This window comes from Canis aureus, chromosome 34 (genome assembly GCF_053574225.1).
Source record: "Canis aureus isolate CA01 chromosome 34, VMU_Caureus_v.1.0, whole genome shotgun sequence".
In the NCBI taxonomy this organism is placed as follows: Eukaryota; Metazoa; Chordata; class Mammalia; order Carnivora; family Canidae; genus Canis; species Canis aureus.
Genome location: NC_135644.1, coordinates 20,639,093 through 20,666,934, shown reverse-complemented (window position 1 = coordinate 20,666,934; position 27,842 = coordinate 20,639,093). Strand labels below are relative to the sequence as shown.

At 37.7% G+C, this 27,842-nt stretch overlaps 1 long non-coding RNA gene and 1 pseudogene across 3 annotated transcripts; both read right to left on the bottom strand.

The window, feature by feature from the left end:
• Positions 1 to 5,434: 5,434 nt before the first annotated feature.
• LOC144304583 (uncharacterized) lies at positions 5,435 to 27,176 on the bottom strand. 3 transcript variants are annotated; one of them, XR_013371519.1, is made up of 4 exons: positions 26,859 to 27,137; positions 8,643 to 8,723; positions 7,554 to 7,724; positions 5,435 to 5,553 (listed from the first exon to the last, which is right to left on the bottom strand). It is a non-coding gene; the product is annotated as an uncharacterized LOC144304583 (long non-coding RNA). The 3 variants fall into 3 exon arrangements; XR_013371520.1 differs by lacking the exon at positions 5,435 to 5,553 and adding an exon at positions 27,144 to 27,176 and having other exon boundaries at positions 7,351 to 7,724; positions 26,859 to 26,987; XR_013371518.1 differs by lacking the exon at positions 5,435 to 5,553 and having other exon boundaries at positions 7,351 to 7,724.
• LOC144304856 (acyl-CoA-binding protein pseudogene) lies at positions 23,223 to 23,486 on the bottom strand (annotated as a pseudogene).
• Positions 27,177 to 27,842: the final 666 nt, after the last annotated feature.

Genomic DNA, 27,842 nt, shown 5'->3' with positions numbered 1-27,842 from the left:
TTGCATTGCCGTAAGCCTTGTTTATCAATTATTTCAAATGAAAGAACAGTCTGACAGTTAAAAGAGAAACATATCAGGGGTGTCTGGGTGGCTCAGTTGGTTAAGTGTCTGTCTTGGGCTTGTGTCATGATCCCGGAGTCCCAGGATCGTGTCCCAGGATTGAGCCTTGCATCGAGCCCCCACTGAGCTCCCCACGCAGCGAGGAGTCTGCTTCTCCCTCTGACCCTCCCCCTGCTCATGCTCTCTCTCTCTCTCTCAAATACATAATTTTTTTTTAAAGAGGGGATCATATCATTGCCTCAGTTTGAATGATAGAGAACATAAACCATCACAGGCCAATGAGAATGTGTGCTTTCTTTTAAAACACTTAAGAGAGGGACACCTGGGTGGCTCATTGAGTGTCTGCCTTGGGCTCAGGGTGGGATCCTGGGTCGGGGGATCGATTCCCACATTGGGCTCCCCATGGGGGAGCCTGCTTCTCCCTCTGCCTGTATCTCTGCCTCTCTCTCTCTGGGTCTGTCATGAATAAATAAATAAATAAATCTTAAAAAGAAAAGCCACTTAGAGATAATGTTTTAGCAGTCTCCTTTGTTTCACATGTTTAGTGACCCGTATTTGACTGGAAATTATTTAAAGCTCCTTTAAATCAGTTATGGGCCATGTTTTCTCTTTCAGTTCATATCAGTTCAATGTACATTTTCCTGAGTGTTTTCTTTAGGCATCAAATACTGAATTGTATACTAGGAATGAATATGAAATGAGCCCAGCTACCATGCGCTTCATAATGTGGCTTAAATTGAACAGAGAATGGTTTTGCAATAAATAGTAGATCCTAATGAAAGCACGCTGTGTGCCGGGACCTAAAAACTTGCTGTGTGTGTGCATTTAGATAAATGGTTTAATCTCCCTGGACCCCATTTTCTCTGTGTAAAATGGAAAGTTTGAATGAAAAGATATTTCACATTATCTTACACTATAAAATCATTTTATTAGAGAGTGTGCTGGTCCTGGTCCTGGCTGCCCTCATATTCATTCTTCGCTCCTCCCCAGCTCTGCTCTGTAGGATGAGGGTGCAGATGATCCCCTGCAGATTGACTTTTCCAGGCTTAGTCTCAGCAGGATTAAGTCACTTTGGGGAGATTGGAGGGCACAAGGAGGGAGAGGGGGAAATCAAGACACTTTCTTCTCCCCTCAGCCTAGGATGGCTTCTCTGTGGCTCCAGCCTCCACTACACCCGGATGCACGGTAGTTTCTAGTTTCCATAGGGCTGTCCTGGCCTCTTAGTTCCAGTAATTGCATGTTTTCCCATTGTCCCTCCAGCTTCAGGATGATAAAGACTTCCTACTATTGTCAGTGTCCAGGGTTATTTTACATTTCCCTGTGCAAATCTTGGCCTCTCCATTCTCCATGGACCACCTGTGCTTTCCATTCTTCTGTGAACACTGGAGATGATTTCTGTTTTCCTAGCCAGACTATGACAATCCACAGTGCTTACTTCCTATTTGCCTAAGAGCCATGAAAGGGCTTTAAAAATTGAGGAAGAATTGGGGATCCCTGGGTGGTTCAGCAGTTTAGCGCCTGCCATTGGCCCAGGGTGTGATCCTGGAGACCCGGGATCAGGCTCCCTGCATGGAGCCTGCTTCTCCCTCTGCCTGTGTCTCTGCCTTTCTCTCTGTGTGTCTCTCATGAATAAATAAATAAATGAATAAAATCTTTTAAAAAAAGAAATTGAGGAAGAAAAACATAAACATGTGTATATTAACTGAACAGGCCCAAATTTAGTTCCTACAGTGGACATCAGCCTCCAAAGAAATGTCGTTTTATGTCCCTTCAGGTCAAATATTCAGGGACTTACAGGATCTCCTTTTTTATTGAAGCTACCATGTTGAATCTTCTGAAAGCTAGGGTCCCTGGAAATCAAGGTGGGAGAAATCTTTGATGAAGAACTGCATGGTTCTTAGGACAAATGGCTTCATTATAGCCTCTACATCTATCAAATGCATTGCTTTTCCACCAAGAGTATTAATTAAAAATAAAATTATGGTGAAAAATATATTAGCAACTTAAAGCTTTGGTAAGAGAAGAAGATGTACAGAACTCTTTTGGGCTTGAATGCCCAGCATGGAGCCCAGTGCAGTGCTTGAACTCAAGACCCTGAAATCAAGACCTGAGCTGAGATCGACTCAGATGCTTTACCAACTGTGCCACCCAGACACCCCCAGAAAATTTTTTTAAAGACTTGCCTTAGGCATTGTGGCCTTCTGACACCTCTTTTTATCTCCATTGCCTGTAGGTTGCTGAGATACTTTCTTCCTTTCTAGTGGTTTCATCAGGAGAGGACAAGAATACAAACTCAGGTAATTTTACTTTAAAATGGTATGTGGTTATACTTCTCTTCTGGAGATATTCTTATTTATTTCCCTAAAAGGGAGGTGGATAAAAATGGACTCTGCTTCCTTCCTTTCTGCCATTTTGGGTGTAGTTGTAAGAAGGGGAGAAATTCATGGTGATTGGCTGACAAGGAAAATAATGGTACCATTGCTGATACATTGAGAGTCCCAGAGAGAGGAACTATGTGGGCTTACTTAGAATGTCAGTGTCCTAGTTCCCACGGTAGGTGGTTAAAACACACTTGATGGCTTAAACAACAGGAATTTATTCACTCACAATTCTGGAGGCCAAAAGTCTGAAATCATTATCACTGGACTGAAATCAAGGTGTCAGCAGTGCCATGCTTCTCCTGGAGGCTCTAGGATAGAACTTATTCCTTGGCTTTTCTGGCTTCTGAGGGCCGTGTCATTCTTTGGCTTGTGGCCACGCCACTTCAATCTCTGCCTCCATGGGCACATTGCTTTCTGCTCTTTTGTGGTGAAATTTCCTTCTGCCTTCCTCTTATAAGAGCACTTGTGATTGCATTTCTGGCCTACCAGAACAATCCAGGATAATCTCCTCAAGTCAAGATCCTTGATCTTAACTGCATAGTCCCTTTTGCCATATAGGGTAATACTTACAGGTTCAGGAATTAGGATTGGAACATATTTGGAAGCTTTACTCAACCTAGTACAATGAGGTAAAGTGTGTAGAGAGGCTGATGTGGCTTTTATTTGTATGTTTCTAACGCTTTTATGAGACAATGACTAAATGAGGGCTAACTCCTATCTTTAGGGCTAATAATTTTTAAGGATTAGAGAATATTGATTACTTCTTAACACCAGGATTACACACTAATATGGAAAGAATATACCCTTTGGGGTAGTTGAATAACACTGCCACTTTGACTTTATCAAAACTGATAGAGTCAATTTTAATATTTGTTTTACGGATATTGTAGAAAAGTGTGTATTCTCTATACAATGTACAGTTTAATCATGCTTATGAATGATATTTTATAGTTCTTACAATTTTTATAATTCTTTTGAAATTCTGTTTCATCGCATTCATATACTGGTTAAAGAGTTACATTCGAATTTTTTTAAAGATTTATTTGAGAGAGAGAGAGAGAGAGCAGGACCACGGGGAGGGACAGAGGGAGAAGGAGAAAATCCTCCAGCAGACTCCCACCTGAGCTCAGAGCCCTACACAGCATTTGATTCCGAGACCCTGAGATCACCACCTGAGCTGAAATCAAGAGCATTATGCTTAACTGAGTCACCCAGGTGCCCCAAGAGTTATGTTAAATTTTAAGTGAATTTTTCCTTTTTTTCCCAATAGTTTATATTTTATATATTTCTCCTCTATATGGATTTTCATAATTGTTAACATTTGCATTCTGCATTGTAACTTTTATAGATGTATACTAATCATTTTATCCTGTCATATATTTTTTGCCACATACATGATTCTTTGGTTCTAATTTCTACCTTTCTCCTCCTCTGATTTTTTTAAAAATGGATACATTTTGACTGGAGAAATTTTCTGAACCCCTTTACTTCCAACTTTTATTTCTTGATTTGTTTATGTGTATGCTTCTTTTAAGAAGCAGTAACTTTTTTATTTATTTTTTATTTTTTTAATTTTTTTTATTGGTGATCAATTTACCAACATACAGAATAGCCCCCAGTGCCCTTCACCCAATCACTCCCACCCCCCGCCCTCCTCCCCTTCTACCACCCCTAGTTCGTTTCCCAGAGTTAGCAGTCTTTACGTTCTGTCTCCCTTTCTGATATTTCCCACACATTTCTTCCCCCTTCCCTTATATTCCCTTTCACTATTATTTATATTCCCCACATGAATGAGAACATATAATGTTTGTCCTTCTCCGACTGACTTACTTCACTCAGCATAATACCCTCCAGTTCCATCCACGTTGAAGCAAAGGGTGGGTATTTGTCGTTCCTAATAGCTGAGTAATATTCCATTGTATACATAAACCACATCTTCTTTATCCACTCATCTTTCGATGGACACCGAGGCTCCTTCCACAGTTTGGCTATTGTGGCCATTGCTGCTATAAACATCGGGGTGCAGGTGTCCCGGCGTTTCATTGCATCTGTATCTTTGGGGTAAATCCCCAACAGTGCAATTGCTGGGTCATAGGGCAGGTCTATTTTTAACTCTTTGAGGAACCTCCACACAGTTTTCCAGAGTGGCTGCACCAGTAAGAAGCAGTAACTTTGATTCCCCTCATGATCCAATCTGATGGCATTTTCCTTTTAAGTCATTTACATTTACCATAAAAAGTGACATATGAACTTATTTTATATTTTATTTTATAATTTATGGTTTATAATTATTGTTTTTTTCTCCCCTATGCATTATATATCATAGAAGATTTTCTTTTTTCATTTTAGTTTTCTTTTCCTACAGGTATTTGTAGAATATACAGTACATTTGTCTCATTTGTGTTCTACAATGTTTAGCTTTAAGATATGCATAATTATAAATTAGATGTACCGTATACACATTTTATACATATTATATACATGTATAACAATACATCCACAGGTAAATATACAAAATATGTAATTTTTATTGAAGTATAATTGATACACAATATTGTATTTGTTTCATATATATATATATATTTAAACTAATGACAAAAATATGATTACAACTGATTCTTCTGTATCAGGTGACACTCATAATGTGTACTCTTTCTTCTTTTTTCTCCCTTCCAACAGGTATTAATTAACTACTTTAGATTTGTTTAAATTCTTTGATGTTAAGACTTCCTTTTTTATATTGTGTATTTTCTTTCCCAAGAAATATTTTTGACAGATTAATTGTATAACGTTGCTGTGTTAAAAACTACTGATAAAAATTTAATGCTAGTTTTAATGGGTGCATTACGCATCACCAATTTTTAAATATCACATCACCTCTTGAGATTTTATAATTTTTACTTATTCTTTTCATCAGTTGTGGTATTTTTTTTCAGATATCAAGTACTTCTTTTCCCCAAAGAGAGTCAGTGGAGCTTTACACTTTCTAATTCCTTCTCATTTTAATAAGAGTTTGGCTAGGTTAAGGTTTTTTTCACCATAAATCTTTTCTTTGCAAAACTCAGTAGACCAGTCTTAAATAATGTGATTCTTGGGCCATCTGCTTCAGAATCTATGGAGATAAGGTCCAGGAATATGCATTTTAAACAAGCTTTTAAAGTAATTTCACATTTTCAGAACTATTTGCATAGAAATCACTCTTGTCACTACTAAAATTTAGTATATAAAAAGAAAGTGTAATTTTAACACCAACTATTTTTCCTCTTGCATATTATTTGTCGTTTCTGCCTATACAACTTTTTATTATCCTTGAAAACCATGAATTTCAAAGATATTTGTGGCTGTGGGCTATACTACATTGATTTTGCCTGATTGGCCCTTTCAAAATAGAAACAAATATTTCTTTGGCTTAGCATATTTTTCTATTCCTTCTTGATTATTACTTTCTTCCCCTTCTTCCTCCTTTATATGCATATTGGGTCTTTTCCATTTAGTGAACACGCCTTTTTTTAAATACTTTTTATTTGAAATCATTATAGATTCAGGGTGTATTGCAAAAGTAGTACCGAGAAATGTCCTGTGTGCTTCATCCATATGCCCCTGATGTTATTCCTTACATAATTTTATTACAGTATCAAACCACGAATTTGGTACAGCGTGTCTGTGTAGGTCTGTGTCATTCTGTCACATGCATAGATTTGTGTGATACCCACCACCATCAAGGTACAGAACCGCTCTATCTACACAAAGATCTCTCTCTCTTTATAGTCATGCCCCTGACTCCTTACCATCCCTTGCCCCTGGCAACCACTAACCTATTCTCAACTGATACCATTTTGTAATTTGAGAATGTTATATAAGTGGAATCAACTAGTATGTGACTTTTGGAGACTGGCTTATTTTACTCATTGTAATGCCCTTGAGATCCATCTGTGTTGTTGGGGGTACTAACAGCTGATTCCCTTTAATTGCTAAGTAGTATTCACGAGTATGGATGTACCACAATTTAGCAAGGCTCTTGGTTTTATTATAGTCAAATACATTCTCTGTCCTTTTAGTTCTCAAAGAATTTCTCAAGTTGACTTTGCAAACTACCCACTCACCCACCCACACCCTTTTTCTTTTAAAGGAGTCAATTTACTGTTCATTGTTTCTGTCTGCTTTCTAAATTTGATACACACATTTTTGCCCTTATGAAGTTAATGATTCAGATTTTTCCTTGAAAAGATTTAGTGATTCTCAAATCTTTGTAATATAATTGTAATTAATATTCATATATTGTTGAGAATATAAATGATATTTTAAAAAGTGTTTTTATGTTTCATACAGTCGAGTAGCTTAAAAGCATAGGTCTGGACTCCAGCCGCTCTGTACAAATCCAGACTGCCTTGTTCAAGCTGGAGCACCTTTGATGAGAGCTGGCTGTGAACATATTTACAGCTCGGTGGATTAACAAGGCTGAGGTTCATTAGACAAAAGACAGATGGCTAGTCAGTGAGGTGAGTAAATATAAACACCAGGTGGGCAAGTGATCACCAGCTAGGTTATTTAGGACTCTGCTGCTTTTCTTTTGTTATCTGAAGGTTTGGTAAGGCATCCCTCAATCTGTACCATGTGGAATTACCTGCAACTATCATCCACTACTGGAATGATTATATTTGAAATACCCAGGATTATGCAGTGTGAATGGGTTTTTGAGAAGATGAGTACTGTGTATTATCATGAGAAAACATTACATTGGGAAGGAATGATACACACTTGACCTAGGATGAGTGATGCAGCACCAGAATAATTTTCCCCCAATTTGTTTTATTGTGGTAAAATATACATAATGTAAAATTTAGGATCTTAGCTACTTTCAAGTGTACAGGTCTGTGGTATTAAGTACATTCATATTGTTGTACAACCATCACCAGCATCCATCTGCAGAATTCTTTTCATCTTGCAAAATTGAAACTATATCCTTTAAAGAATAACTCCTCAGTTCTCTTTCCCTCCAGCCTCTGGCAACCATCGCTGTTTTCTGGCTGTATGAGTTTAACTACTCTACGTAACCCATATAAGTGGAATCATACAATACTTGTCTTTTTGTAACTGGTTTATTTCACTTACTGTAATATCCTTAAGGTTCATACATGTTGTAGCATGTGCCAAAATTTCCTTCCTCTTCAAGGCTGAGTAATATTCCATTGCAGGTATATACCGTATTTTATTTACGCATTTGTCTACTGATGGACATTCGGGTTGCCAAAAGAAAGATGGAAGAGGTTGGCCAGAATAACACTGCCAAAAAAAAAAAAAAAAAGAAAGAAAAAAGAGACATGGAAAAGGAGAACATTAATAGGGTCGAATATTGATGGAAATCAACTGAGATGAAAATGGAGGAAAGGTTGTCAGACTCTGCACAAATTTCAAATGAATTGTAAGAGTGGAAACCATGGATTAAGGGAACTGTAGAAATTGAGGAAGGACATGTGAAGTGTCAGTATCTTTGCAAAAGTCTGTGTGTGATGAAATCAATGAGGATAACATTGCATTTTAAGATAGTGTCAAGAAACCATCTTAAGTTGGCTGGTGGAGATTTGGGCATGTTTGTAGGAATAGGTTATATTAAGAATAGAAAAAAGTAGTAAAGAAAAAGATATTAGAGCTGATAATATATAATATAGATGAAAATGAATTTACAGAGTTTTCCTGACAAATGTTAAATTATGCATTAAATAATACTATTTTCTTTTTACTAGTTTTCTTCTTACAAGGTAAATCCACCAAAGTGTCCTGCTGGTTTGTGATGGAAACTCAGTTACAAATTTGCTAAGGTTAGAATAAGGACAAAATAAAAATTCCTTGATACAAATTTTGTTACTAGAGAACACCATTTTCTAGAAGAATTCAGTCATCTAACCTTCTCTGTAATCCTGATAAGTCTCTTGGAAAAATATCTATTGTCTAAAAGTGAAATTTGATTTTCATTCAGTTCGCATTCCTGCATATTAAATATATGTTTAAATAGTAGTTTATTTTTTGTAAATAGAATTGATGCTTTTTAAAAAAATATTCTATATTACAGGAAGCTTTATGCAGAGCATTAAAAAATGGGCAGTTTAAAAATAAATTATCTTTAGTGTTGAAATAGAACATACTAATTTGCCATATACAAAAGGAAATTCTCCTTCATAATTATATCTTGCTCATACTTACAGTTAGTTGTGCTTTTAATTATACAGCAACTGGTGATGATGATGCAGCTCTCAATGGCTAGGGAACATCAGTCCAGGTGCCCTAGGAAATGCCCACATTTGGGATGACTCTTTTATCTGGTTCAGATCTGTTTTATTACAATGGAGATTTCTTTTCCAAAGAAATTCCAGCCCACTGAGAGATAAAGACTTTACAAAGGGTTTCAGTTGCCCTTTATCTCCAAAATGCAACATCATGTCCTACTCAGACATTTCAGGCACTGCTTCTGCCTCCTGTATGAAGTCACCAGTTATCTAAGTAGTCTGTCACCAGTTATCTAAGTAGTAGTCTGTCACCAGTTATCTAAGTAGTCTGTCACCAGTTATCTAAGTAGTCTGTCACCAGTTATCTAAGTAGTAGTCACCAATTATCTAAGTAGTCTGGATTCTTATCTCATCAGTGGCTTAGTTAACTCTATCTTTTGGGGGCAGATTACAAAGAACGTCTACTTCGTACAGCTGCGTTTCTAACAGTAAGACTGGGTGACTCTTCTAAAATGGGGAAGTTCTGACCTGTCTCATTACTTTTCTTAGGACATAAAATGTGGCCCAATGGTGATATCTAATCATGATTATCTTACTTCATTTGGGGTACTCATTAGGACTTTAAGGAGCACAATGCAAGCCTTGGAATGCAAGTGATCATAATGTCTAAACTAAGGAGGGATTTTCACAGGGAAGTTGCCAAATTATCATAATTTCCTTTCTTGTAATGTGTATGGCATGCCTTTCATGAAGACACTCAGGGGTAGCTTCCTTAAGTAAAGCTATCTACTGGTTGGATCAATGGATCAATACCATTGATCATACCAGTTGATACCATGTATAGAAGGACGGATTGTATATGGTGCTTTGGATAATCTTAGAACATAAAGAGATCTGTCTGAGAGGTCATTATAATACTGGGATTAAAAATTGCCCATAAAAATCCACTAGGTGAATAATTTATGGAAGGATAAACAAAAGTGAAATGTAATATTAAAATTATATTTTTTAGCTTATTACATGATATGCATGTAACTAGTGAATAAGACTTGGGATCTATGGCATGAAGGAGATGTCTAAACTATTTGAACAACCTTAAAAACTTCCTGTCTACCCATGACATATACCCCAGTGTCTGTGTAAAGCTCAGAGTCTGCCCATAACAGCTTATTATCCATCACATTTAACTAGCTTTATCTGCCGAACTTTTTCAGATTAACCTCTGTGTCAAGCCATTATACCCAGTTCTGAAAGCTCAACTAGGATGGACACCTTCTCTGCAGCTAGTCCTATAAGGAACTCTCAGCTTCTGCTGAAACGAGATTTAAGACAGGAGAAATGGGAAAGCTAGTTTGCTACCCAGAAAGAGGATGATGTGCTCAGTTTGCAGATGGAAAAGTTTAGATGTTTTGTAGGACACTGGAGATATTGGTAGCAGAGTTGGAGTAGGTTTAGGAAATCAGTTGGGGAGTCATTAGTATAAAATGACAATTGGCCTAGGAGGCAGGATCAGGAGGCCAAAGAAAAGTAAGTGGAGAGGTACTGGGTCGGAAGACAGTCTTGCAGCAAGAAGAGGAAGAGGAGTTAGTGAAAGATTTAGAAGCCAGATGGAGAGGCAGGAAGGGCCTATCCCTGTGCTACCAGCATGAGCTCTCACGATCATCTATAGCTTCAAGTTTAGATTTTTGATGTGCTCTCAAAGTGAAATCATATCCTTATATTTTGTTTGTATTAAAATTTTAATTTAGTAATGGTACACATTTAAAACATACCAGAATGGGACGCCTGGGTGGCTCAGTGGTTGAGCACCTGCCTTTGGCCCGGGGCGTGATCCTGGAGTCCCGGGATCGAGTCCTACTTCGGGCTCCCTGCATGGAGCCTGCTTCTCCCTCTGCCTGTGTTTCTGCCTCGCTCTCTCTCTCTGTCTCTTATGAATAAATAAATAAAATCTTTAAAAGAAATTTAAAAAAAGACATACCAAAATGTTTGGATCCTTTAAAAAAAATGGAAGTGGCTTGGATTTCCCCCAAATAATGATAATCTCTGGAGGAAAAGCAGGAGACCGTTCTAGGAACAGATAATCAAAAATATCAGAAATGTCAGAAGTTAAAGAAAGGCCAGAGAGAATAAGCACTGAGAAAAGATCCTGGTATTCACTGAGACCACTGGAGTTCTTTGAGGAGAGATCTGAGTATTGTGGTAAAGTGAGGTCAGGGACGTGGTACATGGTAAGAAAATGGTGCTGGTCCCAAGCATCCTGCAGAGGAGAGTGTGGCAATTAGAACCACACACGGGGCATGTGCTGCTTGTTTTCTATGTGTTGTGTGTGTGAGGCCACTTTCTCTTAGTTTCTTTCCTTTCCCTCTTATTTCCTACCTCTTTCACTACCTCCTATTCTCTAGGGAAATGGAATCCTGGCTAAAAGGCAAGCCTGTCCTCTAATTGTCAGGGTACCCAAACAGACACCACAGTTTCTTAGTGACACTTATGGTCCCGGAAGGCAGAAGTAGACTTTGTTCAAAGTATATCATGTTATGACTGAGTCAACTTATGTGTAAAAGAGCTCTTCAGAAAACAGGAGTCGAGGTACACAGCGTAGAGAAATAGGAACGGAGAGCAGAAAGCTTTGGGCAATTCACCTTGGAGCGGGCAAGTGGGAGCTTGTCTGGAGAAGTCCCTAGGCAACTACAAATACCTACTGCATACGTTTACACTTTCTCAGCTTGCTTCTTCAAGGGCAGGCAGGGAGCATTTAAAGAGTCTGAACCAGCAGGCATCTAATAAAGCATTATTACGTCTCCACCACTATCACTGACCGTTCCCAGCCAGTACTCACAGAGCACCTAAAGCAGAAAGAGCTTCTGAACCAAACTCAAGGACTGATTGATTCTGTGGTGCCACAGGAGCCATTGTTTATGACATTTCTATCCAGCTCCAAGGAAGCATTGACTTGTATGTTTAGTTCTACAACCCATCCATTGAAGGACATTTCCCAAGGGTAGTGGGGGTGAGGAACCTCCTCCAACTCTCTCAGGTTTTCCTCTCTCCTGCTTTTGTGCTCAGGCATCTGTGTAATCCTTATAGGGCTTACACAAAAAGCAGGCAGAGCCAAAGTGTCCATTTTTGAGGTCAACAGAATATAGTAGTGCTCTCAGGCTTGATTTGGAGCCATTCTTGCCTTCCTGATATATATATATATTTTTTATTAGTTGCCTGTTGTGGCCTCTGAGCCAGGGCAGTGAGCTTTGGGGGTGTATTTGTATTTGCACAATAGATAGCATTTTTTACCTCTGCTTTAAATAAGGGTGATTATCTTACCACCTATCATATATCCATCTGTCTATTCATTATTCAATTCCAATTTATTCATTCATTCATGCATTCACACATTTATTAAACACATTTATTTTATTTTTAAAAAAATATTTTATATTTTTAAAGATTTTATTTATTTATTCATGAGAGACACACACAGAGAGAGGCAGAGACACAGGCAGAGGGAAAAGCAGGCCCCATGCAGGGAGCCCGATGTGGGACTCAATCCCAGGACCCCAGGATCAGGCCCTAGGCTGAAGGCAGCGCTAAACCGTTGGGCCACCAGGGCTGCCCCATTAAACACACTTTAAATGCCATGCCCATCCCAAGGACCACGAAGGGACTAAAAATGTTGCTTACCAACAGGAGGCAAGACCTGAAGAAACGTGGAATCAACTCTTACTAGAATTTGGAGCAGGAAAAGAACCTATGTGACTGCAGGCAAGAAGAAGTGGATTCTAATAAATTTCCTACTAAACAGCTAGTCTAAATGAATATGCTTTCTTTAGATGGTAAGGATTGGACCAGAAATCAAGAGTTCTGGATTTCAAGTCAAATTTTGAACTCCTTGGAGGAAAAATTTGCATATTTGCAGAGTCATGGTGGTAATTAGAGTATTAGGCCCCATTTTGAAACACTGTAATCGGGTCTGATTCTAAATTTCATTTCCTGAAGGATTTGCTCGAATCATTTCAAGAGGCTTTAGTCCTTTTAATTGCAAACCCATTTAAAGCCTGAATACTGGATACTGTTCTCCGCCTCGGCCGTGGCTGCTGTTGAATAACATGAAGGAATTTCCACAGTTGTGTACATTGGACACTAGAGGGCAGTGTTTTACTTTTTTAAAGATTTACTGTCCAGCTGTACAAAATGCTGAGCTGTAGCTGGAGGGCTTTGTGGGCGTGGAAAAGCTTCAGATATTTGCAGTGAAACCCACCCCTGACTGATCTTCAAAGAGCAGAAGAAATGATTCCATGTGACTCACCGATCCTTAGGCAGAGAATTTGACTAAGCTGTTTGTCTTAATGGTTGAGAAGCTTTCAGGATACTTAGATTTAAACATGTCACTTACAGAGCCCCTCATGAAGATTTGCTTTTTTTTCCCCTTTTCCCCCCTTTTTTGAGAGAAAGAGAGAAAGAGCAAGGAGGAGGAGCAGAGGAAGAGAGAGCATCTTAAGCAGGCTCCATGCCCAACATGGGGCTTGAACTCATGATCCTGAGATCATGACCTAGGCCTAATCAAGAGTTCGACACTTAACTGACCCAGCCTCCCAGATGCCCCAAATTTGCTTTTAAGTACTTTTTCTTTTCTTTTTTTCTTTCTTTTTTTTTTTTTTTTTTTGCACTTTTCTCTGGCCTATGTTATCACCTTCTGGGGTAGAGGCACTTCGAACATGCTGCACACACAAATGTGTATATATCACAAAATCTTTTGGCAACAATAGGTCCCATTTCCTTTTCACCAGGACTTGCCTATGGACCCCTACTCCAGCCTTCTCTGTCCATCTTAGTGTGTTTGCCTACTTTCTGTTTACCCTTTCTTCTTTCTTTCTCTTTCCTCTTTCTTTCTTTCTTTCTTTCTTTCTTTCTTTCTTTCTTTCTTTCTTTCTTTCTTTCTTTCTTTCTTTTTAAAGATTTTATTTATTATTCATGAGAGACAGAGAGAGAGAGAGAGGCAGAGACACAGGCAGAGGGAGAAGCAGGCTCCATGCAGGGAGCCCGACGTGGACTTGATCCCAGGCCCTGGGCTGAAGGCGGCGCTAAACCGCTAAGTCACTCGGGCTGCCCATTTATTTCTGTAGCTTCTCATTTAGTATATTTTCATGGATGTTTGTGTATGTTATCTCTGCAATTATTTATTTTTTTTAAATATTTTTTTTTAATTTTTATTTATTTATGATAGTCACAGAGAGAGAAAGAGAGGCAGAGACACAGGCAGAGAGAAGCAGGCTCCATGCACCGGGAGCCCGACGTGGGAATCGATCCTGGGTCTCCAGGATCACGCCCTAGGCCAAAGGCAGGCGCCAAACCGCTGCGCCACCCAGGGATCCCTCTCTGCAATTAGAATGCAAACTCCCCGGGGTGCTTTGGTAGCTCAGTCGGTTAATCATCTGCCTTTGGCTCAGATCCCAGGGTCCTGGGATGGAGCCCTACGTCTGCCTCTGCTCAGCAGGGAGCCTGCTTCTCTCCCTCTCCCTCTGCCTGTTGCTCTCCCTGCTTGTGTTTTCTCTCTGTCAAATAAATAAAAATAAAATCTTAAAAGAATGTAAACTGACAACAGGAGATGTGTTTCACATTTCTCTTTCATACCCTCCGGTGCTCACGATAGGACATGGAAGAGATGTTCAATGGAACCTTTCTGAATTAAATGAAGTGAGAGGTAATACCAGCAGGACAAGCATGGATTTAGTGGTAAATTGCCTGAAGGGCATCTTTGGTAAAAATTTTATGTCTGCGTATGTAAAACCCTGATTTCCATTCCTAGAACCTATTCTTGCCACTCTATAATCACTATTCCAATTTTCCTGTTTTGTGTCTTGTTTTATCAGGACCCAAATGAGGGCACTAATAGGGAAACCAGTCCTGAAACATACCTGCATGATTTCCTGTAAATTACTAGATACACTGTCCTCTTGTCTACTTCCATTGCCCTTACAAATAGCCAGTCCTAATGATGGTAATTTCTTGGCTAAAATTTCTGGAAAGTTCACAAGGGAGATATTTCAGGTGACATTGTTTCTAGAAACCTAAAGCTTTCAGAGGAAACCCATGAGAAGGAAAATGGATATATTTTTCTCTTTCCTGAATCTCTTAACCTCTTACTATTGTCATTAAACACCTCATTTAACTTGATACTGTACTTTGATATTCTAATACAGCCCCTTTGATGGAATTATGGAGGGATATGTTGGATGGTTTGTGGGGAGAATGGAAGGGAAAGCAGAGACTAGTTAAATGATTGCTATTGAATTTTCCCATGTAAGATCTGAGAGCCTAACCAAGGAGAGAGGGAAGAATGGAGGTATATTAAGAGAGCAAAACTGTCAGGATCTAGTGATCAATTGGAGGGAAAAGAGTAGGATCATTTCCAGGGAAAAGGAGGGAAGAGAGTAGGATCATTTCTAGAATCTTGAATGGTTTAAGGTGTCATTATGAGTACAGGAAACAGAAGAGGAACAACAGATTCAGGGCCAAGTGGAAGAGTCTGGGTTTATCATGAGCTGTCTGTAAGACATCCAAGTCATATTGAGAGGATCTAAGAGATCAGAATGTGGAGTATGGAGAGAGATCTGGGGCAGAGATTTGGAGCTGGGACCCATGTAAGCTTGATGATAGAAGCTCTAAGTGGGTTTGAGATGGCTCACATTAAATGACTGATAATGAAATTGGGGAAAAATATTTATAGGGTAAGAAGAGGAAGACGAGCCAGAAAAGCAAACTGTCCAGGACTGTGGTTATGGATGCCAAAGGAGAATATAGATTGAAGAAGAAGGCATGGCCGAAAGAGCTTAGCAGTAGGTCTGAAAGGAAAGGTAAGACTGGGAATTATGCAACTAGAAGGTCAGGTTCCAAAGAGCCTTAGAACATGGTTTATTCATATATGTGCTATTATATATTCCAATTTATATATTCATCTTCCAAAGAGCCTTAGAATAAACATGCTTTGGGATTCCCCACAGAGCCAGGTACAGTGTTAAGCATGTGGGACGTACACAATGGATGTTCTACTTGTTGAGCTGAGTTTTGCAAGAGTGACCATAAAACACCTTACTTATTCTTAAATAGGGAGGGGAAGAAGGATATGCTCCCCAGAATGGGGGAATACTTTTCAAACTTCAGAGAATCCGGATCCTCACTCCTTCTGATTCAGACTTCTACAAACCCCCATAATTCCTTCTCTCAGTTGATAATCATTTCATGTAGTTGGAGATGATATGGAGGGGGAGGTTTTGAACTGTGACTATTACCGACATGGGGAAAGATGAGATGGGAACCACAAGGACATGGCTATATAAAGGGTTAATTGTATATATGTTTTAATCATGTCAATTTTTGCGTGTATGCCTTAGGTCTTTTATATAAATTAGTGTGTTAGTGGCAAATAAATATGTGGTACTCACTTTCAAAATAGTTTGGTGTTTCTTATGTGCCCCATTGTACCATAATTCAACACATAGATCTTTGCTAAGAGAGATGGAAAATAGCATGCATCCATGGTTGGATTCATTAAATACATATTGAGCACTAATGAAGTACCAATTAGACATTGTGATTCATTTAAAAAAAATAAGCCAGTCTCATAAATAAATAAGAGACTACTTGGCTTGCCTGGAAGACTTGTTCCCTCCTTTTATAAGGCTGACTTCTCAACCCTAGTAGATGAAATGTCGTTTTCCCAGAGAGGCCTTTCCTGACTACTTAAATGAACCCCCTCCTCATTATTCTATTTCATTGCATCCTGCTCACAGTTTCTAATTGTGTACACACACCTATTTCTTTACTTGATTGGTGTCTATCATGAACTCTTTGAAAGCTAGCATCAAATCGGTTTTGCAACATGTTCAGAAGGTAGGGGAGTACCTACTGAGAAGTAAGAGGCATTTAATAAATATTTGTGGAGTAGATGTATATGTTTCTTGTTCTATATGTAAAAACAGAGTGTTTTGTAAATATGTTCAATTCTACTCTTAATATTATTTTTGTTAAATAAATATCATGATGCCATATCCATTAGCAGCTAGACCCCTAGTGACAACCAAATCATTTGTCAAAACTGATTAATAAAAAAAAAGTGATTCATTAATGAGATATTGGATTTAGTAAGGTTAGATTTAGTAGGTAAGATTTTCAGGTAAAATGTTTGAATATTTGAATTTTTTTTTTTTAAGATTTTTATCTATTTATTTGAGAGAAAGAGAGAGAGCCAGAGAAAGTATGGTGAGAGGAGGGAGTGAGAGCAGGGGGTGGGAGGAGGGAGAAGCAGCATCCCTGTTGAGCCTGATGGGTGGGCCCCAGGATCATCAGGATCATGACCGGAGCCAAAGGCAGACACTTAACCGACTGAGCCACCCAGGAGCTTAAAATATTTGAATTTGAAGGTATAATGTGCCAACAAAATTAAGCTTTATGAAGGGCTGATATTTCTCAGTTTCCAACAGATGTTTACAGCTGGGTGGCTGGTATCTTTTCTGACTGGGCTGGTGTCAGAAGGCTGATTGTTCAGTTTTTATTTGTATCACTATAAATACTACTACAATAAACATCACTATAGAAATACCACTACGATGATGCTACCTTTTGTCAACTACGTTAAAAATAGGATTTCTGGTTCAAAAGCATGTGAAGTTTTACCTTTAATAGATAACTTCTTATTTCTTCCTAAAATGTTCGTGGTAATTTAAACTCCCAGTTTTGATGTGAATAGTATCTATTTCCCTGCATCCTTGCCAGCACTGGGGTTACTTTTTTTTTAATTATTGCTAATCTGAAGGTCATATGCTTTTTTGCTTATATTGATATATGTGCTATTATATATTCCAATTATGAGCAATACTCTTATTACCAATAGAAAGTCTACTTTATCATCGTATTAAAGCCTTTTAACATAGTGTTGAGTTGACTTGTTATTGCCTCATTTATAATTTTGCATTCAAATTTAGAAGAGACCTTGATCTACACTTTTAAAAACTATTTTATCAGGATTTAAAAATTTGGATTATCATATCTTCATACAATAATTCAGAGGAACTCACTATCTCTGTTGCATGGAATAGTTTAATAAGCAGATTACCTGATTTTAAGATTTCAAAATACAATTTATTTTAATATAATTGTGTTAATGTACTAAAAAAATGTGAAGGGATATTACATTTTCTAGAATTGAAATTTTTTTCAAATTTCACTCTGCCCTGAAAACACATATAGGGCATAATTGAAAAGGGGTACGTTTATTTTTCCTCAGAAAGCGCTAAGCCTTAGACCATTTTCACAAAGCAATTTTGTAGGAAACATGAATGAGAACTACCCACATAAAGACAGTTCACACCACCATAATTTTCTTTACAGAAACAAAATCTTTAAAACGAATCAAGGAAATTAAAGGGAAAGTTTTAGGTGGTTTGAATACGAGGCTATATCCATGCATATTTCATAATAAGCACAGAGTTGCAGAGAGTAGTACCTCATTTGGGATAAGAGTAGAGAGTGGTTGTGGCTCCTAGTTAGATCCATTCTACCGAGCTTAAGAGTTATTTATTTATTCATTTATGAAATATCCACATCACCAACCATAAGAAATGACCTGCTCATTCTCTGAGATCATAGCATTTGTCAACATAAATGTATGCTTTGAATCCTTTCCCCTAGTCATCCAGTTGGATTTCAATTCCATTTCTTCTACTTTCTGTTTAATTGAAAATTAATTACCTTACAGGCAAGTCCCAGGACTCCCATCCAGAATATGTTGCCTTGTTTATTTCTTTCTTTGCCTTGACCAATTAAAACTTCTGGAATCCACTGAGATTTTTATATGATGAAGTTGACTATTTTGCATAATTCAGGAGCAAAGTCTATTCTGGTAACGACTATTTAACTGTAATTTCAAAACCATCTCCTGTAGAGTCACAATCATTCTGTAAGAGTACTACAGTTCTAATAACAAATGTTTGGATTGATAGTGTCGATCTCCTTAATACCATACAGCAAATAATTTTGTGAAGTAAAGACATTAATGTAGTCTAAAAAGCAATGTAAAGCCTGAACAATCAGCATAAGGGAAAGTGACCTATTCCATGTAGTCTACATAATTGCTCTGAAGCAGCAAATCCCAACAGAATGTGCATGGATACGCTTTTGAGAAAAATTTATGAACAAGGAATAAGGAAGGAGTTTGTGCATCTCAGCTTCTCAGAAAGAAAAGATCATGTATCCTCATGTATCTTACTTTGTTTAGACAAGTGATTAATTATGTAGAATTACAGAGACTAGCAGAGTTTTGAACACTATCCATGCCCCTATTTTTGAGTTTTTTGAAATTGGAAATACTGGAAATTAAGCTTTTAATCAGAGAGATATGTGAAAATATACTTGTTGTAGATCATGAGCACAAAATGAGAAACAAAAGAGGTGCAGATATGGGAGGCGTAAGAGGAATATGGAAGTGCTAGTGAGTTTCAGAGAAAAAATAGACATTTTATGTAGACACTGGTCTAAGCATAGAAAAAAATTCTGGAAGAATACATAAGAAACTTTTAATTGTAGTTGTTTTTATAAGAGAGGAAATCACCTTTCATATTAAAGCTTTCTATGCTGAATTGAAAAAGAAAAAAGAGAAGACATTTTAGGAGCAAGCTCAACATTCCAAAGGAAGAAAATTTGTAATTATTGAAACAAAAATTATTAGGTTCCAAAAAATTTTTGTCTCCCGAAAGGCATTAAAAATGCTGAGATACTTCTAAAAACTGTTTTTTCCCCTATTACTATTCAGTATATAATCTTATATTTAATTATTAAACATGTCTGTAGGTAAGTTTTCTGTTGTTGAGAGTGAACCAGGATATTACTGAGATCAACTAAATTTCTTAATTTTAACTTTAGCATGGAGGTAAAACATTCTGAGGGTTCATTTGTGTTGCAGAGAGGGACCCAGCTTTCATCATAATTATTATTTCTATGTTTATATTATTTATATCCTATTAACCAAATTGACAGCATTCTATATTAATGAGTAGCTTTTTCTGCACTTGACTGCCTAAGATGCTTTCACATTTCTATAGTTCTCTTATGATATTTATAAAACTGCATGCATATTCAGTAAGAAATTATATAAACGACATAAACCAACACCGTTAATTGCACACTGTTGAACTTAGCTTCTTTTGAAGGTTTTGTGTTTTGATCAGGACTGTGGAGGTGCTTAAAAAAAAAGGATTTAAAAAAAAAAACTACAAATAGGGAAAGATTGAGGCTTGCTAATATGGAACCCATTCTAGTTGCTTAAAAAAGAAAAGTATGTAGGAAGAGCCTATAATTTTCACTACTATCTTTGGGCTTGGAAGAATGCCCAGGTTGGTGACAAAGGGAACTTTGGGGGAAGACTCTAAATCTACCACACTGTAAGAGAGAAAATGGAAAATCAGATGGATAGCTTCATTAAAAACATAAGCCACGTAAAATCTTCGAGAGTTAAAGGAATAATAGCAGGATTTCTATTGATTTTTTCCAAATTGAAATATTACTATGATTTAACAATTTAAATTATTTTGACAAGAAGCAGAGATGCAGCTGTAACCCATTAACTACAGTCTAAGTCTTTATGAATTTGCTCTTGGGGCCGGGATTCATACACTCAACTGTGACCCAACCTTGAAACCTTATTGTCTTCTCTGATCTTTTAGTTTATTTTTCTTAAGATTTGATTTATTTATTCATGAGAGACACACAGAGAGAGGCAGAGACATCGGCAGAGGGAGAAGCAGGCTCCCTGAGGGGAGCAGAATGCGGGACTCTATCTCAGCACCCCGGATCACATGCTGGGTCGAAGGCAGATGCTCAACCACTGAGCCACCCAGGTGCCCTATCTTCTTTGATCTTAATCATTTTTTTGAATACAATTTCTCGTGCATCCGTCCCTTCTTTTTTCAGGTGGTATTTTATGATCTCTAGAACACTGCTTCTCATACTTTAATGTACACCTAAATTTCCTGAAGATTTTATTAAAATGCAGGCTCTGACCCCAAAGGCCTGAGAGTTTGCAATGTAACAAGTTCCCCATGAGGCCGATGCTGTGGGCCTGAAGCCTGTACTTTGACTAGGAAGGGACTCTAGAATGCTGCAGCATCTCCCCGAATGATTATCATTAGATTGATCTTTCTATAACACTATTTTACTGAAAGTCTTCCTTTGCTGGAAAACATTCAGGGATCTACCAAATCTAGTTTAAAGCCCAAATCAAGTCATTTACCACCTTCATGATTTTGAAATAACTAACTTTATTTTCCACCACTCCTTTAAAGGAAAATCTGAGTTTTAGTCAAACTAATCAAATATCCTCTCTCTGATGAAGTTCCAGTTCCACTCAAGAGGTGGACCCAGTAGGACTCCTGGCTCTTCCCCTCTCCATTTTCCAAATCCATCCCAGAAGAAGGGAGAGAAAAACAAACTTTAGGCAAGCCCTGAGTTGAGGGATGGGGGAGAAGTTGCTGTTTTGAACTCACACAGGATGGTAGTTCTGGCCTCTGCAGGAGGCCACTCAGCCTGGTTGTAGGAGGCTAAAATAGAAACTTTTCCCTTCATTTCCTTTGGGATTCGCAATGCCAGGCCCTGTGCCTGCAGTGACTGAAAGCTGCTCGGGTATCCCCAGCAGAACAAGGGGGAATGTAGGTACCTGGTGCTTGTGGGCAGCTGACTTCAGGCCCCTCCGTACTTTCCCTTCCCCAAGCCTTGGGGCTGGGAAAGGACAATCTTGCGTTTGTGGCCATGAGGAATTTAACTGTGCTTTTCTGGTATCCTCTTCATTAGGTTTAATTAGCAATGTTCTACTTGCTTTATAAAAAAAGTTTGGAAGTATTCTTTCCTTTTCTATGTTCTGGAATGCTTTAAGAATAATTAGAATCATCTGGTGTTTGGAGGTTTTGTAGAATTCTCTTGTGAAGCCATCTGGGCCTGTTGCCTTTTTAAGGGGGGTAGGATTTTAATAATTTTTCTTCTTTTTTTTTTCCTATGGAAATTAGTCTACTTAAGCCACCTATTTTGAGTGGTATCAGTTTTGATCAATTAAACTTACTGGGAAATTACTATTTCATCTCTGTGTTATTTTCATAGAGTTGTATAAAATAGTGTTTTCTGTGTTTTAATTCATTCTTTTCCAGGGATTATTTATTATTGTGCATATTTATGCTTCTCCCTTTTTTCTCTGAATAAGTTACCAAATGATTTCTACCCTCCCAGGAACCAGCATTTTAATTTATTAATTCGAATATTTTTCTAATAATTAATTTCTGCTTTTTTTTTTTTTTTTTACCATTTCCTTTCTTGTGCTTTACAATGTTTGTATGTTTGTTTTTTCACAGGATTTCAGGTTGGGATTTTAATTCATTTATTGTTATTCTTTCATTTTTATTGATGTTAAGGGCTTAAGGCTATGAATTTCTCTTTAATCACAGCTTTAATGATATCCCATACAGTCTGTTTTTATTAGCATTATTTTTAAAAGAAATTATGAAATTTAATTTAGCATTTTCCTTTTACTGAAGAGTTGTTCAGTAGAAAGTTTACATTTTCAGCTGGAAAAGACACTTTAGAAATTAACTTCTTGTTAATTTCTATTAATATTGTGCTCTGATCAGAGAATGCTATTTGAATTATTTCTATATTATGAAAATGAGGATTTCTATGTGATATAATATATGCTAAGTTTATGTGAATGTTCCATATGCCATTGAGAAGAAGGTGTGTAAATTATTATTGGTGGTAAAATTCAATATAGATTTGTAAGATCAACTTTATTCATGGTATGAGGAGTGTCTTATATCCTTCCTTGGTTTTCATCCACTTGATTTTCTTGATCTGGGAATGATATGTTAAAGTCTTATAATATTATTTTGTTTTTGACTGTTTCTCCTGACATTTCTGGGAGTTTCTGTTATATAAATGTGGTGGTTATATTCACAGTTATTTAAGAATATTATCTTTGTTATGAATTATGACCTTTATCATTTTAACATTATCTTTCCTTGTTTCATTTTATGCTTTTTGTGGTGATTTATACCTTGTCCAATATCAAAATGTCAACCTTGCATTTATTTATTAAGTAACTAACGCACTTTAAAAAAAAGATTTTATTTATTTATTTGGGAGAGAGAGAGAGAGAGAACAAGAAAGAATGAGGGGCAGAGGGAGAGAGAAAAAGAGAAGCAGCCTTCCCAATGAGCAGGGAGCTTGATGTGGGGCTCGATTCCAGGACCCTGCATTCATGACCTGAGCCGAAGGCAGACCCGCAACTGACCAAGCCACCCAAGTCTCCCTAAAGTAACAAATACACTTTCGATCTACAGATAAAAACTACTCAGTGAAGGTCACTAACCATTTCAGTTCCTACTCTGTTAGAGCCATATACTGTAGGGTCTTCAGGATTCTAGGTTAACAGGTTATTTTCATTATTTCAGGTCATCCACAGTATTAGGAAAACAAGACTTTATGGCAGGTTAGATGAAATGCACTGCTGGCAGCCAAATCCAGCCCCTTATATTCCATACTCTTTCTTTAGATCTTCTGCTTTGTTGATGTAAGCTTTCATGGCATCTTCGGTGGAAATCCCTTTCAGCTGATTTCAGGCCTCCCACTTGGCCTTGCCTTTGAGATCTGGCAGCCCAGGCTGCTCTGTGCTTGTGTCATCCACAGTTGCTTGTTCATAATGACTGTAGGTGAATGGCATCTCATTGTCTGCTGGCTTGGTCTTGAGGTGCTTAGAGTCCTCAGCAGCTTTGTCAAACTCAGCCTCAGACATGCCCGCGGGGTTGCAAGGATTCCGGGGAACCCTGCACTTTTATTTTTTATATTTGCCGGATAAAACTTTGTCCATCTCTTTATTTTTGACATTCCTTGAACCCCTTAAGGATGTTGATAGTATATAGTAGAGTTGGGTTTTACCTTGTGAATCAGTCTGAAAATCTCTTTAATAAGTACTTTTTTAAAAGATGTTATTATTCATGACAGGCAGAGAGAGAGAAAGAGGCAGAGACACAGACAGAGGGAGAAGCAGGGTCCTCACAGGGAGACTGACATGGGACTTGATCCCTACACCCGAGATCACACCCTGAGCCAAAGGCAAATGCTCAACCGCTGAGCCACCCAGGCATCCCTTTAATAAGTAAATTCACCTCATTTACATATATTGACATGACTAATATGTTTGGTCACATCAGTAATCAACTCTGTTATTATTTTTTTATATTTACAGTATATATTGTCATAGTTACTATGTTTCACCAGTGGTCTATTTCCTTGCCTTTTTTATTTTTATTTTTTTAGGGATCTGGGGTGGACAGACTATTTAACTTAGTTTAGGAAAATTTGTATTTTTTTCTAGTGATTACCTTTAGTACCTTAGTCCCTTTATTCCTTATTTAGGCTTTTACTATTTGATTTGTCAGCTTAAGATGACATCCTTTTATCACTTTTATCACTACACAGTATTCAGAAAATGCATTTCATTTTTTCCCTTTCTTTCCCTTTTTTCCCTCCCATTTACTTAGCCATATTTTGAAATTCTGTCAAAATATTTAACGGGCACATGCTGTTCTTTCATTGTTTGCCCCACCTTTCTTCTAGTCTTTAATCTATAATTAAATATATATATTAAATATCTTCAGTGCTCACCAAAGGTCCCTTTGCTGAAGTTTCTGGCTGGCTGAAGCTCTCACTCTAGTAGATTCCTAAGGGAAGGCTTGTGAGGACTGTATTCTTTGGATTGTTGCATGTTTAAAGTTATTTTCTATTGCCTTGATTCCACATGCAAAGGCAAGAGATTTGAGAGGTTCACTGTGATTTCTGGTTTGAGAATGCCTGATTCTGTTGGGTGGAGAAGTATAATTTTATCCCTGTGGAGAAGCAGGTTGGTGTATCTTCTGGCTCTGATTCTCTTTGGTTTCTTTGTTTTCCTTGACTTAAACACTAAACACTCTGCTGCCTTTACCACCTAACCTCCAAGGGATGCCCCCACCTACGGCCCTCCCTTTCCCTCAGGGGCCGTACTGTTTCCAGGACTGTTGCTTCTGCTCCGGTGCACTTTTCTGCTCTTCCTTTCAATTCTTCAGGAGCCAGTGCCCTGATACAACAGGTCTTATCTTTGTTCCTACCATTTTTCCAGTCCACGTGGAACTCTCTCCTTCTGAGAGTGATATTCTATCTTTGTGGAGTCTGTTGCTGCTGTACCCCACTATCTTCTTGCTTTTGATCTGGCCTGGGCCTTGAAGTGGTTCTCCAGATTTGGATGCTTATACCCTACTTACATGTAAATTGAGATTTGTCACAATCTCGGTCTCCCAGTTATGTGGCAGGCATGGGTTATGGATAGTTTTATTTGCTCCCTTTTTGGATATGCGTGGTTTGGGGGAAAGTGAACAGAGATTTGAATTTAGGCAGTCACCACCCTCCTATGGGAACTCAAAGGGCAACAGAGTCACTTTTTTATTTCAATAATTTGAGTTTAATTGTACTATAGGAACTTTGAGGGCACACTTAATACATTATCAGGCATATAGTAAGTCATAATTAAGTATCTGATGGAGGAATGTATTAATAGATACTATAATTCACTTTACTTTAGCAAAAGAGATTATGGAGGAACTACTCTAATATTTATGATGAAATAATCATGTCTAAATTGTATTAGTTGCTAACTCAGTGGCTTAATTGTTGCCAGTCTACCAGTGATATATTATGAAAATTAAATACAGAAATTGTTTCATGCATTTGGATACAATTCTCAGAGATGAAGTGAGGTGAGCATGTATCAGAAGAGATAACATGGTAAAAGTGATTTTTTTCCCCTAATGATGCATGACATTAGGTGAAACTTTTAGGTAAAGAAAACAATAAGCTATGCCTTGTGTTTTCTTTGATTAAAAAATTACATATATTAAGTTCTGTACTTCTAACTACTTGGAAGGATGTCATGTAAGAAAAAAAAAACAACTTAAAAAAATCCATGGAATCTCGCCAATGATTTTGATCAGGGAATGTTGGCAGACTGAACGAAGTATCTGAAAAAGTAAATGTTGCCAAATAATTTCAATGTTTATAGCAACTGGTTTCTTAAACTTAGTTGTGTAGCTCTGTGAGGACACAAAAATGAAGTAAATCAGAAAAGATAAATCAGTACCACTTTCAGGGGATGGTACTGACAATGGCTCCCAACTTTCTTAGAGCAGAAGTTTTTACAGTGATGAGCATGCTCCATATCTGGGCTATCCGATGATGGCTACTAGCCATGTGTGGTGAATGGACAGAGGAACTAAATTTTTAATTTGTCTATTTTAATTAATTCATGTAACTACTTGTGGTTCATGGCTACCATATTGGACACTGCAGGTATCCAGAAAGACATTCATGAGCTCGGGCTTGAAGTTATCTCATATGGGGGAGATAAAAAGACAGAAGAGAAATTCGGGTGGCACAAAGAAGTGAAGATTATCTGTCTGTTACCTACCTGTTTATCTGCCTATCCATCTATCTATCGGAGAAAGAGCAAGTGACTATTTCAGGAGGAAAAAAAGAGGAAATGCTCTTTTCTACTCTTGGGTGAGTCCAGGACTACTTATTATAGAGTTTTAGTCTTTTCAGTTTCTGCCTCTTCTGCTTTGTATCAGACTATGACATCCACCTTTAGATTTAACTCTCTGAACCCTTGTGAAATCCATACATAGACTATCACTTGGTAAGTTGAATATTTTGAAAATGAATTAAGGAACACATATACACTCACATTAAACACACACTAAGTCCACCCCCATATTTGTCCTGCTGTTAAGCCAAGAGCTATGTAGAAATTTGCTAACCAGACCTATAGTTTCCTGGTTTGTTGGATGGCTTATGGCCTAGGTTTCTCGGATTTAGGACTCAGGTTGCCTGAGTTTCGATTCTGGATCTCCCATTTATTAGATGTGTGACTCTTGGAAACATACTTAACTTTTGCATTGGTTTTCCCATACAGTTGTTATGAAGGTCAAATGAACTCATAGTTGTAAAATACATAGAATAATGCTTTACACAGCTTATTGAACAAGTTAAATTAAAATTTCAGTAAAAATTAGATGCTACCAGTATTAATGACAGTTTCTCACTTAATTTTCTCATTCACCAGAGCTCGTTCAAGTACCTGTCAAATGACAGACATCAGGAACTCCATCAGTGGACTGACCAGGTTGGTACTGACTTAGTAGGTTTCATATCTGATAGGCTTCATGATCAGGGTCTCAAGATGGTAGCACAAGCTCATTGTTCTCTACTGCCAGGCAAGCAGAGAGTGGAAGAAGTGCTGAGACTTTTAGTGAGATAAATTTGAAATAACTGCAAATAGGAAAAACATATCTGATTTTGCCATGAAACACCTTCCAGTTTAGTAATTCTGAGACAGATCTATTTGCAAAATGTGAGTAGGTACCTAGGTTAGGCTGATAGAACACTCAACATTCTGTTGCTAAGGTTCTAAGCCTATTTGTGGTATTCTATTTTTAGAGTGTACAAGAATGAATCAGAGGCCTATGATTAATTATTAATGATGTGAAATAACATCGTCGGATGATAGAATGTAGAAAGTTTTAATAACTGCTGCTTTGAGGATTACTTTTAACAGATACACAAAAGAATTTTCGAAGTTGTATTTTACCCCCTTGGAACATTGCTTGTTTTGAAGTAATTTTCTCTTAAATGTCTATGGTATAATCCTATCTTGAAAAAGAAAAGATTGTGGCAATGAGAGGATCCAAAAAGATTAATTATAGCTCTCTATTTATTAGCATGCAAACTAAATTCCTAAAATGTATGACTGTCTAACAGCCTGTTAGATTAAGAGAAAGCTTTATCTTTCAGTGTGGTATCCCTTTTGGTGTCTATAGTAATTAGTAATATTGATCATTTATTCCTTCCAGGCTCTGTTATCAATGGGTCACATAGATGAGAAAACCCCGGGGCAGAAAAGTTAAGTACTCGGTCAAGGTCACACAGGTAGTAAGGATGGATTTGATCTTGAGCAAACTGATGCAAGAATCTGCACCTCTTGACACTAATTGCTTTCTAGTTCACATAAAGGACTTAACATATATCACTGAACAAGGACAAGCATGGGAAGATTATATCTTGT